The sequence below is a fragment of the Galeopterus variegatus genome, unplaced genomic scaffold (genome assembly GCF_000696425.1).
Source record: "Galeopterus variegatus unplaced genomic scaffold, G_variegatus-3.0.2 Scaffold1924, whole genome shotgun sequence".
Lineage (NCBI taxonomy): Eukaryota > Metazoa > Chordata > Mammalia > Dermoptera > Cynocephalidae > Galeopterus > Galeopterus variegatus.
The window spans coordinates 66351-87024 of record NW_007728035.1 but is presented as its reverse complement, the minus strand read 5'-3'; the positions used below and the strand labels follow the sequence as shown (position 1 = coordinate 87024).

Here is a 20674-nt window from a genome sequence, read left to right as displayed (position 1 = left end):
TCAAGTTGATTTTTGTATATGGAGAGAGATACAGTTCTAGTTTCATTCTTTTGCATATGGATATCTGGTTTTCCAAGCACTGTTTTTTGAAGAGATTGTCCTTTCCCCAGTGTAAGTTCTTGGTGTCTTTGTCAAAAATCTGTTAAACACATGGCTTTATTTCTGGGTTCTCTATTCTGTTCCATTGGTCATTTGTCTGTTTTTATGCCAGTACCATGCTGTTTTGGTTGCTATAGTTTCATAGTATATTTTGACATCAGATAGTGTGATGGCTTTGACTTTATTCTTTTTGCTCTGGATTGCTTTGTCTATTTGGGTTGATCTAGTCAGTCTTTCTCATTGGAAGAGTTCCGTGGCTTTGGAGAACTTTGCCATTGCTTTTCTGTACTAATTCCAAGAGGAGAGAAAATATGCTAAAAGTGACTGAGAAACTTCAGAACCAGAAAAGGAGTTGAGCTTTTCCCTTGAGTCAGCTGCAAAACAGACTGAAGACTGAAAAAGTGAGCTGGAAGCAATAAAGTGTGCATAACTCTTAGAAAAAAATGTAAACTAGTCATTCCAGGAACAGTGTAAATGAGCTATTGTGCAATGTGATTGAGATGCATTACCTTAATAAGCAGATGACATTTGTTAAGATATTGGTGACCTTGTGATAATTTACCCAAGACAGGGACCCACCATACCCTCAAGTCACTTCCGTAATAAAATGAGGGTTATTTTTCCCCCTACTAGCCAATAAGGTGGTTTTAGAATGGGGAAGATACTGTTTAAGAAAGAATGTTACGTTTGTTTAATGCCTAATAATTTTCCAAATGTTTTCTCATCCATCTTTTAATTTAATCCTCAAAAGAGTTTTATGAAGTATTATTTGTCCTCATTTTACAGATAAAAGAAAAAAATAAGATTTGGAAAGGGTGACTTACCAGTGATCACAGTGATGATGGATCTTAGATCATAACCTGGGACTTCCAACTCCAAGTCAGCCCCTCTTCCACAATCCCATGCTGTCTTATCTAAAGTTCCAGCCCAGAATGGTGGCTGTTTTTAGATGACACTCTAGAGTTTCAGTCTCATAACATTATTCTTCCAGTCACAGAACAGCCAAAGATAGCAGTGAAATACACCACCTCAAACCTGCCCCCTACCTGCCTATTATTTGCTCTACAGTCTTGAAAGTGGATGAAGGAAGCAGTGTTGCTGTGGCCATGAAGACTGTAGTTTCAGGAGAGAATCCTTACTCTACTGGGCACAGGCTCAGCCTGAAGAGAGGTATTTGTTAATTGCCAGAATGCTGTCTTTCTTCCATAGTCAGGAAGACAGGTCATTTACTATCTTCCAGAGAATTTGTATGAGACTTGGGCTAACTGTCCATTCCACAGTGCCTTTACTGTGGAATGAAATAAAATGGTTTTTTGTAATTCAAAGTATTATGTACCGAAATGAAATTATTGTGCCTAAAGATAGTTACACTGGGTTTGTTGGAGCTTTGTTTCAGACACACTCTCTAAGTTCTGCTATATGATATATCCCTGGAGAATAAAAATAAAAAATGATTGTGATAAACCATAAGTGGATTATCTGTTTATAGCATAAAACAAGTGGTTTGAAAGTTACAGTGAGTTTTGATCAGTTTTACACATCATTAGGTGGTAATCTCTGAACCAGTGGTAGGAAATGGCCCCTGGAAGAAGACACGCTGAAAGAATGAGCACAATTGACATCAGAACTTCATATTAGTGTCCCAACTTCTGCAAGAGCAGAGTAGCTTTTATTGGACTAATACTCCTGCAGATAAAAATGACAAATCCTGGGTGAAATGTAAAAAAATAATTGAAGGCATTGGAGAGTGACATGAAGTAGACAGAAACAGGAGTATTTGACCCACAAAAGAAGGGAGTTTTTTCCCTGAGGAGAATCCCAGGCTTTGCACTACACAGGGTGCTGGAATTAAAGGAAAATAACCACAGTCTTATGGGCCTGAAGGGACAGAGAAGAGATTGTTGGCTAGACAGAGTGACTGGAAATTGAAGGAAGAGATTCCAGAAAGGAGAAAGCTTTGGTCGTGGTAAGGCTAAATTCTGCATATTAACTCCCTGCAAATCCTAATTGACTTCTGAGCAGTAAATGCATGAGTAGGATTCCAAAGATCCCAAGGGGAAAATGACTTGTAGGAGGCTGAAAGAGCCAAGGAAAGATTTTAGCTGCTGGAATCACATGGGAAACAGAGTTTGGAGTTTGAGTTTAAAAAGTGGCAAACACTTTGCACTTTCCCTTGAAACACCAGAGACTTTGGGAGTAAGTTCCATATAACAGAACTAACTGGTTTACCCTGGAGCTAAGGGAAAATGAGAATAGATCCACTATAGTATAAAATGAAGCTTCCAGAAATTAATAGTGATCTGTTAGTAATTTGACTGCTTGCCTAAACAAAATCTGACACTCTTCAGGATAAGATAACTGATTACAGAGTCTTTACAATATATCACTTCAATGTCTAGTATACAATTGAAAATTACTAGACTTGCAAAAATTTTTTTTAAATATCATGCAAAGTCAAGAGAAAAATCCATCAGTAGAAATAGACTGACAATTGACTCAGATGTTGGAATTAGCAGACAAGGATTTTACAATAGCTATGATATTTATGTTAAAGAGGTTACAGTAATATATATACAATTATATATATAATATATATTAAAATATATATTTGTTTCAAAAAGTTCATGGAAAATGGAATTAAAAGACAATATGAATCTTTCCATAAACTTTTTGAAGATCCCTCTTATATATATAATTTCAGGAAAGATTGAAAGACTGACAAGAAACCAAATGGAAAGCCTAAAACTGAAAAATATATTAGGTGAAATTTTAAAAATCATGAAATGGGATTAACACATATTGAGGACTCAGAAAAAAATATCAGTAAACTGGAAGGCAGGTCAATAGAGATCATTCAAACTAAAACACAAAGAGAAAAAAAGATAGAAAAATGAACAGAGTCATAGTGCCATGTGGGATGGTATCAAGTGACCTCACATAGGTGTAAATTGTTTTCCAGAAGGAAAGGAGAGAAATAATAGAGAGATGGAAAAATAACTTACAAAATAATGGCTCAATATCTGCAATATTGATTAAAAAATAAACCACCAGGATGTTGAGTGAACCCCAGAAGGACAAATATTATGATAAACCACATTATATTCAGACAAATTATAGACAAACTGTTGAAAGTTGATGATAAAGAAAAAGGAATCTTAATACAGCCAGAGAAAATAGATGCATTAAATACAAGGAACAACGATCAAACTAACTGCTGACTTCAAAATCAGTGGAATCCAGAAGACAATGAAATGACATATTTTAAAAACTCATCATCTAGAATTTTATATCCAGTGAAATACTTTTAAAAATTAAAGTGAAATAAAGACATTTTCAAACAGATAAAAGCTGAGAATATTTTCACTAGCAGAACTGACTACAAAAAAAAAAAAAATGCTAAAGACTCTAAAGGTCTAAAAAATTTTTTTTAATTTTTAGAATCTAAAAATGCTAAAGAGGACATGATATCAATTGGAAATTCAGAGCTACAGGATGAAAGGGGAGCACTGGAAATGGTAAGTATGTGGGTAATTATAAAATACTATTATTACTTTTTAAAAAAATCTTTATAAGTCTATTCATAGTTAAAACAAATAATTTATTGTGGAGGGTTATAACATTTGTAGCAGTAAAATATATGACAACAAGAGCATAAAGAAAGGGTCAGGGTTGGGCCGGCCCGGTGGCGCACTTGGTAGAGTGCAGCGCTTGGGAGTGTGGCGGCGCTCCCGCCGAGGGTTCAGATCCCATATAGAGACCGGTCTGCTCACTGGTTGAGCGCAGTGCGGGTGCGACACCGAGGGTTGCGATCCCGTTGCCGGTTGCGGTACAGTCCCCGCCGAGGGTTCGGATCCCATATAGAGACTGGTCTGCTCACTGGTTGAGCGCGGTGCAGTCGCGACACCGAGGGTTGCTATCCCGTTACCGGTCACAAAAAAAGACAAAAAGGAGGGTTGCGATCCCGTTACCGGTCACGAAAAAAGACAAAAAGGAAAAAAAAAAAAAAGAAAGGGTCAGGGTATAAAAGGAATTGCACTGTTGCAAGGTACTGACATTATCCATGAAGTAGCATAATATTAATTTAACACAGACTGTGATAGGTAACAATGTATATTGTTAATTCCTTGGAAAATATATAAAGAGGTATAGATTAAAAGCCAACAAAGGAGAAGACAGAATGAAATGCTAAAAATTACTTGATTACCACAAAAAACAAAACAGGAAAGGAGACACAAAAGAACAGAGGGGACAAATAAAAAACAAATTGAAATATGGTAGACTTAAACTCGACCATATCAGTAATTAGATGAAATGTGAATGAACTAAACATTCCATCTTAAGAGGCAAAGATTATCAGATCCAAACCACAACAACAATAACTAAGACTCAACTATATGCTGTTTACAGGAGAGGTACTTAAAGTCTAAAGACACAGGTTGAAAGTTAAAGGATGGAAAAAGATATGCCATGTGCACACTAAATATAAGAAAGCTGATATAGCCATATTAATATCAAACAATGCTGACTTCAAGACAAAGAGTATTGTCAGAGATAAAGAAAGTCATTTCATAATGATAAAAAGAGCTAATTCATCCAGAAACCTAACAGTCCTAAAGCTGCTTGCATTTACTAACTAAAGTGTATATCATATTGGGTTAACTGGCAAAGTTGTTCCCTATTTTTTGGTGGATGAACTCTTATCCTTTCTCCTGCTGTTATATACCCAGGAATGCTGTGAGAATGGAGAGGGTGAACATGATGTTGATGAGGTACAGAAAAAATGGTATATGCAATAAATGGTTTAGTTCTTCCTGTCACGAAACTATATTTGGATTTCAGGTAGTAATTGTTTCTTTTTTAACTTGAAAATAAAAATATTACTGTTTTTACGGATGTTATCCAAAATTCATGGACTATACTTAGGAATCTCTTTTGTAGATTTCTCTAGCCAAGAGTTGTGACTTTGAAATTAAGCTGGGTCAACAGGCCAATAGAGTTTATGTTACGGCCATAACATCCCCTGTTGTGGAGCCACCACGTTGGTGTTTCATTCTGGGTGTTAGGCTACATTTGGTCTCTAAATTGCTGAAATCCTGGCATTAAAGCAGAAACAGCAATCAGTGTGTAATCTCGATGTTCTACCATGATAATAGTAGCCACACCCATTACGACACAATGAGTCTTACCACTATTAAACATTCCCCAAAGTTTGTGCTCCAAAGTTTCATTTGCCATGGACTTGTTTAGAACACAAAATTAGTTGAAAATTACAGGAAGACTCTCATATTTACCCCCCAAAAAATGTATGATAGGAGACCTTCAGGAATGGAAAGGAAGAATTAGAGATTCTTTCAATCCAAAAGAATTCCTGTCAATCATTCCAGCCAGCAATTTCCAAATTTAATAAACACACAACTCACCTCCAAAGGTTGTTAAAGTGCAGATTCCTAGGTCTTATTCTCAGAGATTAAACTTTATGATCTAGGTTAGGACTTAAGAATTCTAAACTTTTAACAACCTCTCTAAAATGCAGGTAGACCTCAGACTACATTTTGAGAAACACTCATCTAATTTCAGCAGATCATACATGATAGGAGGCTTCCGGCATCTCCTTGAACTCTAGAGCTCACTACCTCACAAAGCAGCCCCTTCCATTTTAGGAAGTTTTCCCTCATACTGAGCCAATCTCCCTCTGCTTCCTACATGTTCAGGCTCTTCCCTCGGAAGCTACACAGAATAAGTCAAATATCTCTCCTATTAGGACAGCTCTTTATATTTTTCAATATAGTTTATCAGGTCTCCTTAATAAACCCTTTTCTTTTCCAGGCTAGGCACTCCCAGTTACTTTGATGTTTTCTCAAATGGTACAATATTAAGATATATCACTCACCTTTGTGTTTGCTGTGTGTGTCTTAAAATGCAATATTAGAACTGAAAAACATATTTCAATCTATCCTTGCCATTACAAAGTACAATAAGAGTTGTTACCTCCCCTGTTTTGCCTTTATGCTTTCTAAAAAATCTCTAACGGGTAGTGTTAAGTCTTCCAACTTTGTCCTTTTTAAAGGCGTTTTGGCTATTCTAGGCCCTTTAACTTCTCACATAAATGTATAATCAGCTTCTCAAGTTGTCCAAAAGAGTCTGCTGGGATTTCAGATTGTATTGCATTGAATCTATACATCAATTTAGGTGAAATTAACATATTAACAATATTGACTCTTACAATTCATGAGCACAGTACATCTCCCATTTATTTGGGCCTTCTTTCTTTCTGCATGTTTTGTGTTTTGTGAGGTTTGTCCTCACATATTTCATATTTTGATGCTATTAAAAATGTTAAAAGTAAAGTTCCAATTGTTTGTTGCTACTATATTGGAATATAATTGTTACATATAGAATCTTGAAACTGTGTTAAACTCACTTACTGATTCTAGTAGCCTTTTGATAGACTCCATAGGATTTTCTATTTAGATTACAATGTCGCCTGTGAATAAAGATAGTGTTACTTCTTTTCTAATCTGGATGCCATTTAATTATTTTCCTGTCTTATTTCACTGACAGCAATTTTTGACATAATGCTGAATAGAGAAAGGAGAGTGGACATCCATGCCCCTTTTCCTAATCTTACAGGGAAAACATTAGGTATGATTTTAGTTATAATTGTAGATGCACTTTACAGGTTAGAGAAGTTTCCATCTATTCCTACTTTGCTGAGACGTTTGTTTGTTTTTAAATTGGGAACAGAGCAGGAATGGCATACTTTTTTCACTTTTTCTGTAAAGGGACAAATAATACATATTTTAGGCTTTCTGGGACATATATTGTTTCTGTCGCAGCTTCTTTGTCTTTTTTTATTTTTTTTTGGTACCATCCTTTAAAATTATATATTTTAAATGTTCATAGCTTCTAGGCCGTGGACTATAGTTTGCTAACACCTGACCTAGAGGTTTGTTATACAATTCTCACAACTCCCACTAGGGGCAGTGCAGTAGTATCAAATTGCCAAGCCTTGACCTCCCCCAGTTTTGGGGTACCAGAGGAATGGAATGAATTGACAACCTAGTTTTAATCTTTAAACATATTATTTTCATTAATGTATTCACATTAAGAGATAGTAATCTCCGTCTATGTTGACTTATTAATGTTGAGAGATAAAACTAATGGAAGACAATGTAATAAGAAATTGAAAATTAGAATTAATTTACCTTTACCTCAAAGAGTAACACATTCTGTTTTCTGTTGGTGTAGATGAGCCAGCTACTAACACACTCAATTCTTTTAGTCTCTTTACACCTGCAAATCTGGATGCTAAAACAGTCATCCGCACTCACAAACCAACTAAAGGAAGTCGAAGTTTTTCTAGGATCTCAGACTCATATTTTCTCAGTCTTCTTTGTCTCACACAGGAGTCTTGCTTTTTTACATCCATTTTCTTGCATAATTAGAATAGAAAATCCCACAGAACAAAAAATGACATTTTCCTCTATCCTTTCATATTTGAAAAAAATACTTGGGGGAGAACTAGTTTGACCTCTAAAAAACATCGTTACCAGACTGGAAAGTTTTTAAAATACAGTTTCCACCACTGTTTACTTATTTGTTTGTTTGTTTTGAACTTTTTCTATTTTGATGTGCAGTTCTATGAATTTTAATACATGTGTAGATTTATATAATCACCACCATAAACAGCATACAGAATAGTTTCATCAGACCCAAAAAACTCCCCCATGCTATGCTTTTATACTCACAACATCCCCCACCTCTAACCCTTGGCAGCCACTGATCTGTTCTCCATCTCTATAGTTTTATCTTTTCAAGAATGTCATATAATGGAATCACAGAGTACATAACTTTTTTATTTTTATTATTATTATTATTTTGGCAGCTGACTGGTATGGGAATCCGAGTCCATGACCTTGGTGTTATCAGCACCATGCTCTAACCAAGTGAGCTAACCAGCCAGCCCCAGAATGTGTGAACTTTTGAGGTGACTTCTTATATTCAGCATAACTTATCTTTGAGATTCATCTAACTTGTTGTGCATATCAATAGTCTATTCTTTCTTATTGTTGAGTAATATTCCATTGTATAAAAGTGCCACAATCTGTTTAATCATTCACCTGTTGAATAACGGAACATTTGGATGGTTTCACTAGTAATGGTGCTTTGAGCTTTTGTGGACAGGTTTTTGTGTGAACCTAAGTTTTTATTTTTCTAGGGTGAACATTCAGGAGAGAGAGATCTGGGTCACTAGTCAGCGTATGTTAACTTTATAAGAAACTGCCAAAACACTTTCCAGAGTGGCCTTATCATTTTGCATTCCCACCAGCAACATGTGAGACTTCTAGTCGCTCTACGTCCTTGTCAACACTTGGTATTACCAGTATTTTTATTTTAGTCATTCTAGTGGATATATAGCAGTAAATAGTTTTAATTTACATTTCCCTAATGGATAATAACATTGAACGTTTTTCATGTGCTTATTTGCTATCCTTTTATCCTCTTCAGTGAAGTGTCTGTTCAAGTCCTTTCTCCATTTTTAAATTGTATTTTTTTGTCTTTTTATTAAGTTTTGAGAGTTCTTAATATATATTGAATAAAAGTCCTTTGTCAGGTGTGATTTTTGAAATATTTCCTCCTAGTTGGCAGCTTGTCTTTTCATTTTCTTAACAGTGTCTTTGACAGAGCATAAGTTTTTAATTTCGGTAAAGACTAGCTTATTAAATTTTTATTTTGTGAAATGGTGTCATTTCTAAGAACTCATCATCTAATCCCAGGTCATGAAGATTTTCCCTTATGTTTTCTCCTTAAAGTTTTGTAGTTTTATGTTTTTCATTCAGATCTAGGCTCCATTTTGAGTTAATCTTTGCATAAGGTGTGAGATTTAAGTTAAGTTCATGGTTTTATATGTGAAAGACCAATTGTTCCAAAACCATTTTGCTGAAAAGACTATTCTTTCTCCACTGAGTTGCTTATGCCAATTGCCTTTGTCAGAGATCAAATGCCCGTATTTGCACAAGTCTATTTCTGGACTCTTATTTTGTTCTCTTGATCCATGTGTCTCTCTTCACCAGTTCCATACTGTCTTCATTACTGCATCTTTATAGTAAGTCCTAAAATATTTACTTACAGTAAAAGAGCTCTAATTTTATTTTATTTTTCAAAATTATTTTAGCTCTTCTAATTCTTTTTCCTTTTCATATAAATTTTAGAATCAGCTTCTCTATATCTGCAAAAAATTCTGCTGGGACTTTGACATGCATTGCTTAAAACTATAGTTCACTTTGGCAGAAGTGACATCTTTACTATGTTGACTCTTTTAAACCGTGAACACAATATGTCTTTTCATTTATTTAGATTTTCTTTGATTTCTTTCATCAGAATTTTGTAGTTAAACATGTAGCAACTACAGCATGATAGTTCCAGTTGTTAGTAACTGTTAGCAACTGTTGTTAGATTTAGAACTAAGTACAGTGTTTCAATTTTTGGAAGTATTGCAAATGGTATATATTTTTAAATTTTAGTTTCCAGTTTTTCATTGCTTATTTATATAGAAATACCATTGATATATGTGCATTGATCTTTAATCCTCACTATTTCTTTACAGAGTCCATTTAGAAAATACTAAATAGTTTCTCATATTATTTAGCTCTCACCAGACCCCTGAAGCTAGAACACAGCATAGAAGCAGGATGGAAAGGAAGCATGGTGCTTGTGAAATAACCCAGGCTTTAGGTAAAATGAGACAGCTCTGGGATCCCATCCTGTCTTCTCAAACATGTGACCTTGGGCAATCCCTTTGCATTGTCCTGGCACACAAAGAGTTCTCAGCAAGATTAGCTTTCCAAAATGAAAAGAAGATAGAAAAGTCTGGAGCCATCATTTCCAGATTTTCTTCCTTTTTAAGCATCAGAGCTTCCTTCAAACAACAGCCTATATGTCAAACCAATAAAAATGGAACTTCTCTAGCTGAGTCATATAGTATCCTAGCTGTATTTGTGTGAGTCTTCTTCTGGACACTACCCTATCCCTTCAGGAATACTCACTGTTCCCTAGAATTTCAGGGAGCACCATTTGAGAAAAAATCGTCTGCAGTATAGATATAGGAGATGCTCTGAAGGTGACCAGACTCCACAGGATGGGAGCAGAGAAGCATGTACAATGTTGTTACTTAAAGTGTAGTCCCTGGACTCACTGAATCTCAGGCCCATCCCAGCAGTGTCACCTGAATCTCAGGCCCATCCCAGACCTACTAAATCCGAATCTGCGTTCTGACAAGATACCCTGATCGGTACTGATCTGTGCACACATTAGAGTTTTAGAGGCCCTGGTACATGTGAGAAGAGGGGGAGAAAGCACATGATAGAGTCATCACAAAGTGTGAGGCATACCGAAAGAGCTCAACTAAATTTTGCCAAAGCTGCATTCCATTAATCCTCTTTAGAAATTTAATAGTTTGTGTAATATTATTAACATTTTTTCAGATTTCTTTAGGTAGTAGGAGTTTAGTAAAAGGATCATGTATTTTGCTTATCTTTCACTTTGACCCTTCAGACCCATTTTTGAATTTCTAAATTATCTTTTGAGTACAACACTGTCTACCCCTATGAGGATTTGTGGCTTGTAATTATTTTTTTTAAAACAAAAAGATTTCCAGCCACAAACAGGCAATCCATAATGCCCTGACTCTATAATATGAGTTTTTAATGAAATATTAGGTATTTGAGTAAAACGGTACTGCACGCAAATTATTAAACAATATAGCAGTCGGCCAGGCAAGAACCTCTACTTCTTTTCCACAGTAGTGGCTCTGTAGCTCCTCAGCTAGATGCTGGCATTCTTTTTGTGAATGATTGATTTTTTTGACCTCTGAATACTGATAAATCTATAACCAGCTCTGATGTTAATATTGTGCCAGGATGAAAAACAGAATAATTATGACACAGCAGGGGTTACAACATTGAAAGAGAAATTGAGGATTCAGCAAATTGAAATGTGGATTTATTATCTATGTTTTTTGTGATCTGACCTGGAGTCCAGAAATTGCAGTATCCTACCAGCTCTCTCACTGATAAAGTTTGGATTACTTGTAATTTTCAATCTATTCTATTGCCATGGGACCCTTGTGCAAAGGAAATGGTACGTGGCCACCCTATGTATGAAAGAAATAAGAAAGGGACAGCAAGCTGACTGCAGTTGAACCACGTGTGAAACTCCTGGGCAAGTTGCTCTCCAAGGGTGTTGTCTAGCTCTGAAAATTGGATAATGCAATAAGCAGTGCTTGACAATCAATGGATTGAAGCCAACTCGTCTTCACCTAAATGATTTTATATTTTAAAAGACCTAAACAATTCCTTGAATATTTTTTTCAACAGGAATTTCAAGAATCAGGTTTTTTAATAGCTCTAAGTGTATTTTGTTACTGCAAGCAGATTTAATACATTGAGTAAGCATGACTCACTAAGACAACCCAAATGCTTCTCCACTTGCCTTTAACTTACCCATTAGGAGCTTCTTGATCTCCTTTATCACACTTGATCCTGAACTTGTGATTTTGCTCACAACAGTTCCTGACTAATCACAGAGAACCAAATATAGGAAGGGGAATTGAAAGACCAGGATGCCAAAGAGAGTTACCCAATTTAATTATGAATCTCTTTGCTTTGCACAGGAAATATAAATTATGGTGTTACTGTCCCCTATAGAAAATACTGAGAAAGGGAGAACATTTATTCTCCACCCCTCATGCTCACCCCGTATTTCCATTGGCATTCTGCCTTCTCTTCCCTTGGGTATTGTTCGGGGCCTCTTTCTTCACTCACGTAATTCCCTCCTTCTCACAGGAGGGAAAGTGAGATGATTGGTCAGAGCCCATGTCATTCACGGTCCATGGTTTCAGCTGTGGGCAGAGTCTGAGCACTACGGCTCATGACCTCCAAGGTCCACGGCAGATCGGGTAAACAGATTTACAGCCTGCTCCTCAGACCAAATCAACCTATCAGGGAGATCTTATGGCCGGATTCAGGAGAGTGTTAAAAAAGTTCCATGTAGGCCTCATTTCCAAGCTCTGTTCTCTAACCCAGATATTACCAGACCCTGCATTTTGAGGGATATTGAGTGTTTTCTCTTCTAGTCACAAAATCTGTACTTGGTTCCCTTTGGCTTGTTATCTTTACACCTAGGGTCTGTCAGAACTAGAAGGTGGGAGAACTGAGTCTTAGGCCCTCCAGCCTCTGACACAAAAACTCCCTTGCATTTGTAAAATATTTTATAACTTACAAGGCATGTTTACTTTTAGTAGCTCACTTGATCCTTACAACCCTGAGAGTTACCTTAAGATCTTCCTAGCCTGACCCATGATCTTTTCAGTGATAGAAGAAACAAGGCTTCTGACACCAGGAAAATGTTCTTTCTACTCCATCCAAAACTTGGGCATTGGCAGTGACTTGAAGATTCCTTCTATCTTGTTTCTCTTCAGCAACACTATCAAGCAGAGCTTCCCCATGAATTGGGGGACAGAGTTGCATAAATAGATGAAGATGCCTATGCAATGCATTTGAGAGGAAGTGATGAGAAAAATAAATGTGACTTGTAATTGATTAGCTTGGAAATCCAGCAGCTGTGGCAGAAATGCTGGATGAGAAAGAAGATTTGAGAGACCAAGTCTCTATTCCCTTGGTCCCCTCACTTCCAGACAATCAGGAGAATCTAGTTTTGAAATCTGTAATAAGCTATCTGTAATAAGCTACTCTGGTGGTGAGGTAGTAATGAGGTAGAATTGAAGCACCTGGAGAACTGGGAGACCATTTGAAGAAGATGGTGACACCTACTGATACTGGTATGGGAAAGCAGTTACATATTAATGATCCTTAATTCAAATAGGAACAAAACTGTCCCTTATTCCCTTCATCCTCCCCCAAGTTCATGCATACTGCTGGGGTTACCCAAGGCAGACAGAGATATAACTGCTGCTTGAGTCAGTTTCCCATTTATTTTCCAAAGGCAAGGAGGCCCTATCTGAAATTGCTGCTTGGCAACCTTGAATTCAAACCTTCACTATTGGGTGCCACTTGTATAATCTGTAGAAGGGCTCCAAAGTAGAAGTGCATCGGCGAGCAGGTACCTTCCAAAGTTTGGCTCCCAAGCTCTGGCTGTGGGCACCACTTGGCATGCTTGCTCTGTGTCTTGCCAGTCTAGCATTTATCTGCATGGTTTTCTTGGGTTGCTCCTGTGTGGATTTCTCACACAACACCTGAAGGAAGAAGAAAAGGAAAGAGACATTTACTGAGCATATATCGTTTTCTAGGCAGAATGTCAGGTAATTGCTAAGCATTATCACATTTACCATCACCACTTATACAAAGCCAAGGCATTAAATGGCATCTCACAGTTATAAAAATAGTCCTCAATTTATAATTCATATAAATGATTACCTCACTTAATCTTCATGATAGTCTTATTGTGAGAAGGTCATGATCTACGCTTTAGAAATGGAAAAACTGAGACTCGATGAGATTTACCAATATGCCCAGGCCACAGAAAGAGTTTTGGGAGAACTGACACTTGCACCCAAATTAGCAATCATGCCAACAGGGCCTGAAAGGCCTGACTTTCATGTAAGACCTGTTCTGAAGTTACGGAAAGCATGTAGGCTCCAGAATCATCCAGATGTGGCTTCAAATCCTGACTCTGGTACATTCTAGCTCTGTGACCTTCATCAAATCTCTTAACCTGATGGAGTTCTAGTTTCTTCATCTAAAATGGAGAAAATAATACATATCTCATAAAATTGGTACACAATTTAAGTGGAATAAATTATGCTAGGTGCTTGGAGCTCAGTGGTTTTCAACAAATGCTCATTTCCTCTTCTGTTTATCTTCTAGAGCAGGTAATCATGAATGGAGGCACAGGTGGGTGAAAGGTCTAGGATCCGAATCTGGGGGTATATGGTCAGAAATGTGAGCACAAGTTCATCAAAAGAGATAATACCCTTTAAAGGTTGAAAACCACTCTTCCAGAAATTATTAATTGCAAAATGTGTAATCGAACATTTTATTGAGCAGTTTCCTCATGCAGGGCACCATGTTGGGTGCCGAAGGGGTTATAAAGACATGGTCTCGCCTTCAGAGAGTGAGCTTTGGCCTGCTGTGCATGTCTACTCTTCTTCCAAGGACTACTATGGAATGCGAAGATTCTTCAATTCTAGTCTCCTCCCATGTCCCTAAGAAAACTCTCCATCTTGTGTAGTTTTTTAAGGAGTTTTCCTGCAACTATAGGATCAAAACAAAAGGATAAAGTTTAAAACTTACCAGAAACCCTTAAAATCTTCCACCAGTAGTATCGCTGGCAGTCCCTCAGAACATAAGTGGAGCTGGGTTTGCTGGGTCTCTCTTAGTTCTTGTCTCCTAGTCTTAAAAGTCAGCCATGCCTACTTGCTCTAAACAGTTTTCTTATTACTGGGTCATGAAGTCAATTTTGCAGGTCTTGACCAGCATTTTTTAAATATAAAGACCAGACCAGATTAGAAAAATTGAAATGTGTCATGCTTATCCCTAGTAAGTTTTTTTTTCATGAAACATTAGTTTGTGTAAGATATTTTTTATTGTAGGTGGCTATCAAAAAAATTTGAAAACCATATTCTAAAAATACAAGGTCTTAGTCTTATAACTGCCAAGAGTGTTCATGGAATAAGTGGCAGGGCTTAGACTTTGGATTTAAGAGTAGCTTTTAGAAGTTACTTTCTTCCAAGCATTTCTATTAAAATTTACATAGCTGCCATTAGATAAATGCTCTTCCCTTCTGTTATGGCTGCATGAACCAATCAGCAAGATTGTCCCCTGATGTCTGCAACACAGAAGGTCTCCACGTTGGACAGTCTGTGAGCTGACACAGATTTCTAAAGAAACTGTGCTTTTATCTGACTGAATAATGTACGAATCAAAAGATATCTAAAATATAGATACTTGTTAGTTACCTTCTAGTGTCCTACAGTTCTAGTCTTGTTCAGAGAAGGAAGTGTTGTTGAGAACTAGAATGATAACAGAAGGCTTTGTAGAGTAGATGATGCTTGCACAGAACCTGGATGATCAGCAGAATTTGGATACTTGCAGCTACCTAAATGGGACAAACAAGCATAGCGGAAGGTGACCAGGAGACTGTATGAGTGAATGCGCCAGACTGGTGGGATGGAGAGTTAGATTGGAACTCTGCTGTGAGATAGCATAGAACTGTGAATTAAGACCAGATCCTCATGGAAATACATGAATGCCAGGAACAGAAGGGATACCTTCGAGGTTTCTCAACACATGAAAATGGTGTTTTAGGGAGGTTAACATTCTAGTTTTTGGAGCAGGATTTGGTGCAAAGAGACATCCAGCAAAGGTAGATCATATGAAGAGCCACCATCATGATCCAGGCTTGAAGCACCCAGGCCACCAACCAGAGTGGTGCAGTGGAAATGGAGAGGGCAGCAGAGATGGGAAGGCTTCCGCAAGACAGTGTGCATCACAGGGCTATCTCATCAGCCACATTATATTTATGTGCTCAGTCTTGAACCAGTTAATTTGCCCTTCAGATGTATCTTTCTTGAATATGTAAACTCTCTCATTAAGATACAAGCCATATGCCTGCTTTGAAGTTAAGTCAGACACCACCTAATGCTGGCCTTTACCTCTTTTTTCTCATTGGTAATCAGCTCACTAGAGCAGATGTTACTTCCCAACTCCAGAGATGCCAACAGCCTCAGAAAGAAATGGATTATAGAACTGGGGTCTGTACTCAGCATGATCCAAATATGGAAATCAAACCAAGGCCTTCTTAGGCTTCATGCTTGGCAGGGAGAATGAAAAAGGGCTTAATGCTGGGCCTCAGAAGACACTGTGGTTATCAGGGCCATAGTGGGTTTGCTTACTTGCCCATGGAAGGTCTTGCCAGTAGTGACAATTAACGCTAATGGCATACTTCAATTTATTTTCATGGATTAATTTGACAAATATTTATTGGCTGTGTACCAGGCACCAAACTAGGCTGCAGGGATAAAAAGATGCAAAGGGCACAGTTCTTGCCTTTGATGAAGTTTCCAGCTGAGTAGAGGAGACAGACTTATAAACAAGTAAATAATGTTACAATGGAGAGTTCTGCTCTCTGCTTGTCCTCTGAGCACCAAAAATTGTAATGATCTGGTGCTGTAGAGACAGATAGTTCGGGGTTAAAGTTTTTCCACTGCATACTTTTCAATAATCACTGGGAAGGTCAAGAAGCCGAATATAAACACCTTACAGTAAACCTCTTATTTGAATAAAAGCAAAAAAGAAAACTAAAATCAACAAGTCCTTTGTGAAACCTGGGAATTTCCCCCAGAATTATTTGGCCTTTTTCCTTGGGCCCTTATTTAACCAGTCACGGTTACACTGTCTGACCCTACTTCTTTTACAGAAGCCTTGAACTTCATGATGTGGGGGTCCCTAATCTCGGTTCCTCTCATGAGTCAGACTGCCAGTTTTTTGTGGTGGACAAGTCTGGCCAGCAGCAATAGGTACAGTGGAAACTGAAAGGAAGATAGCCCAAACTCTTTCAGAAATTCCCTAAGCAGCAGTTGTGAAAGTGTAGTCTAGTGAGGATTTGGCCTGGGAAGATTAGAAAAATGAAAAGCTTGTTTGTGAACATTTAATCTACTCTGTAAATTATAATCATTTCTTGTCAGATAGAATCCTGTCCCCTGATAGGCTCTGCTTCCCAGGGACAGCAATACAAGTACATCTTAGGAAAAGGTCAGCCCAGAATCACCAAGCAAAGAACAAATTTTGTTGTTAGTCATTTAGCTTATATTCTTCTGTAACAAGCTATTCATCTTTGCTGAGAATTAGAACCATGCTCGTATATGATTGAGTTTTTGCTTTTCTTCTTGTTTCACAGTAAATTCTTTAGTTTAAATGAGGTGGTTTCTAATGATGGGGATATGCAGGGTTGAGGTTAGAGAAGGGTAACAGAATGGGTGTTGACTGGAAATAAATGCTGTCATTATATTGGTTTTAAGGATTATTTTAAACCTTAGGAAGAGAGGAAGGTGCTGAGAACTCTTTGTTTTTTGTTTTTGTGTTTTCGGTTTTTTGGTTTTTTTTTTTTTTTTCTTGATAGAAATTGTAGATATCATGTCTTTAAATAGTTTCAGGCTAGTTTCCTTGGAAAGCATACTGCCTCCTTTCTCCCTTCATATTCTTGTTAAGTTTAGCTTAATGACAATGTGAGGGGCCAAAAAAGCTTTTAAAGCTGATTTCCTTTAGTTTGTAATTCCTTGCCAAGAACTGTAGGACTAATTAGCCATGCCTCCTTCAGTGTCCTGGCTATTTATGAAAATATAAAATAAAACAGAGTGCACATGCCTACACACACACACACACACACACACACACACACACACACACACACACACACACAGCCCAGTACAAGACAACGGCACAGAAAAAAATATGTTTAACTTAAATTCACTCAAACTGGAAGTGGTAAGAGGAATAATAAACACCATTAGTAAATTTTTTTCTTGTCCTCAAAGAGGGTGCCTCAAGCTGAAGCGCTTTACAGAGATTTAAGTCATACCTTGCAATTGGGTCTGGTGAAGCCATAACCTGGATCTTCTGTTGATCCTTACCAGCCAAAGTCTGTTCATGGAGGCTGGAAACACTGAGGTAAAATCACAGGGCTTTTTTGTTCTGTGCTTCTCAAGAGAACATAAATAATTCAACAGCTGTGTTTCACTCCACTGGAGTCCCCCAAACACTCACTCACTCCAAAAGTCATTTAAAGGGGTACACACCGAAGTAATTAGTGAATTATCCAGTTCAGGTGTGTAGCCAGGTTCCAGAGGTGGTCTTATGCAGACTTCAGATAATTACTTAATATATTGAGTTAAGGCAAAAATCTACAGTTCTGCTTCATGCTTATTTATGAATTTTTATCTATTAATCAAAAGATTCCAGAGAGTTGTATGAATCACAAAGGCATTGGAAAACATCAGTGCAACACATGTTAAACCAAAGCTGCAAAATGTCTAAATTATTCTCTAGTAATGATGTTTCCACATAGTTTAACATATTAAAGTTTAACTTACCAACCTTTCAGTAAGTTTAACCTGGCTCTTCCTGCAAGAGAGAGAGCCATTTCTTTTACTCACGTTACAACACAAAGGATTTGATTTCCTAATTATTAGAAGGAGAGTGGACTTTTGACATTCCTTGAAGTTCTACCCGAGGCCACTAGAGGGAAGGTCAAAGACTCATTGATTTATCAAATACTTATTGAGTATCTACAACATTTCAGGCCTTACTAGGTGCTGGTAGAACAGGACAAATACAGCCCTTGCCCTCATGCTAGACTTACACACATCTGGGATGTTCACCCAGCAGAAGTGCTAGATTCAAATTCTGTATGAGGGATTGCAACAAAAACATACAAAAAAAAGGTGACCAAGGAAGTAAAGGGTCTAGGAATGTAATATGACAAAGAGTTTAAAGAAATTGTGAAGCTTAGGGATGTTGTAGATATTATTCTCTGTAACTCAAGAGGGCATACTCAAGACCAGTGGGTGGTGGATTTCAGTTTTATGTAGAAAGGATATAACATCTAGACCCATTTCAGAACAGAATGAGCTGCTTTGAAAAATGGCAGGACTCCTACTCCTGTATGTGTTCAAGTAGCCACCACCTTAGACACTACTGCTCAGTGGTCTTGTGGGAGCATTTTTGCACTAGGCAGAGGTTTGCACCAGGTGACTTCTAATGAGCCTTCCCATTCTGAGATTCTATGATTCCATACACCTGATGGCCAGTGACCGTAGAAGTAACCAGCCACCTTTAGCAATTCATTCTCCAGCCTGAACATCCTAAATCTAGCCAGGAAGAGAATGGGGAGAGACTCTCTTTCCCTTTTTTCAAGGTGGAACAATGCAGTATAGCAATAGAAACTGCTCCCTCCTCTTACCTTCCTCTTACCACAGACTCATCCTTAAAGATCATCTGTCTGGAAAGATGGTCACTGACCAACGGTTTTATGGAAGGAGCCTTCAAAATTGTGCAGTAATTTGTCCAAAGATACATAGTTCAATGATGGCAGAGCCCAGAAGATACGCTCCAGTGTTTGAGTTCAGTTCATTTTCTATGACAGGCAGATCGTAAATGGTGAGTTTTTGCACCATGTTTTAAAGAGCAAGAGGACGGGAATATCTGACTGTGTCTGAGCCACATGCTGAGCTGGGACATGGATTCATTCAGTCTGATTTTCAGTACTTATTTAATTCTACAATGTGCCAGCTGCAGTCTTTGGAGTTGCTTAGCTATAACATTCTGAACAGAAAAATTCTAGACTTCTTTCCCTACATTTGCAATTCTCCTTTTTTTCCTCTTTCTTCCAACTCAAACTTTGAGGTTCCATGACTGTTTATAAAATCAGACACTTTGTTTCAGAAACAGTACAACTAATGTCTTTGTGAGCAAATGCCCTGTAAAAGCTCAAAACCTCAAAACAATTTTCAAATCTCTGCTTTCTTTTTTTAAAAAAAACTAGAAAGAACAATTAAAGAGATTTTAGGGAAAGGGTCCCTAAATCCATACAACACCCTCAACCACCTTTCAGGATATTTTCTTTGGAGGATATGATTACAGCTGTTCAAGCTTAAAAGTATTTACATTGAACAAAAATCTTGATTTTAAAAAATCATATGACTTTATATAAACTAAAAAATGGCTAAGAAACAAATCTTGGCATTTTTCATGGACACATATTGTCCATGGGCTATGGCCTCTAAAGGGTGCTTTTGGGGTTGGTGGGAAATGATACACAAAGACTGAAGAATGAGAATTTTGCCTAGTGCGTCATATTGGGTTGCAGCTGAATTTGAAAACAGCAGGTAGTCATCAGAAAGGTTTATGTGAAATCTAATGAATCAGAAAGAGAAAGCGAAGGGAAATGGTTTCTTTTCATATAGGGCCAGATTCTCATCTGATGTAAGTCTTGGAGAATTAGCCGACATATGGAAATTATCCCCATGTGGTCATATGGGATAGCAGTATGAGGAATTGTTAAAGGAACGGGAATATTTAGCTTTGTGAAGAGAAGATCTGGGTGGGACAGATAGCTTTTTTCAAATATTCGGAAGGTCAGCATGTGAAAAAGGAAGAATTGTGTGTTGCTCCCAAGGGCAAAACAAGGTCAAAGGATGGACATTGGAAAGACAGGCTGTGGTTTAATACTCTCTTGTGTCCTCCTAGAGCATCAGAGCATAGCTGCTTCTTCACAGCTAGATAGGCTCATATACGGGGACAAGAAGCTGTTTGTGGAGCCATCCCCTAGCAACTGGAATAGGACTGACAACAGTGTCAGCCTGCTGGGCATGGCTTGACTCCAAAGGCAATATATATGCAAAGCTCAGGCAAATGAAGCAAGGAGGAATGGAAGGCACTGGGGCTTTAGAGTTAGGAAGGTCTAGGTTGAAACTCTGGCCCTGGCATTTATTATCTGTGTAACCCTGGGAGAATCGCTCAGCTTCTCTGACCTGCAGTTTTCTGATCTGTACAATGGAGAT

General features: G+C 37.7%; 1 long non-coding RNA gene across 1 annotated transcript; it reads right to left on the bottom strand.

The window, feature by feature from the left end:
* Nucleotides 1-13069: 13069 nt before the first annotated feature.
* LOC103596054 lies at nt 13070-17803 on the bottom strand. Its single transcript, XR_551018.1, has 3 exons — nt 17695-17803; nt 15074-15213; nt 13070-13351 (listed from the first exon to the last, which is right to left on the bottom strand). It is a non-coding gene; the product is annotated as an uncharacterized LOC103596054 (long non-coding RNA).
* Nucleotides 17804-20674: the final 2871 nt, after the last annotated feature.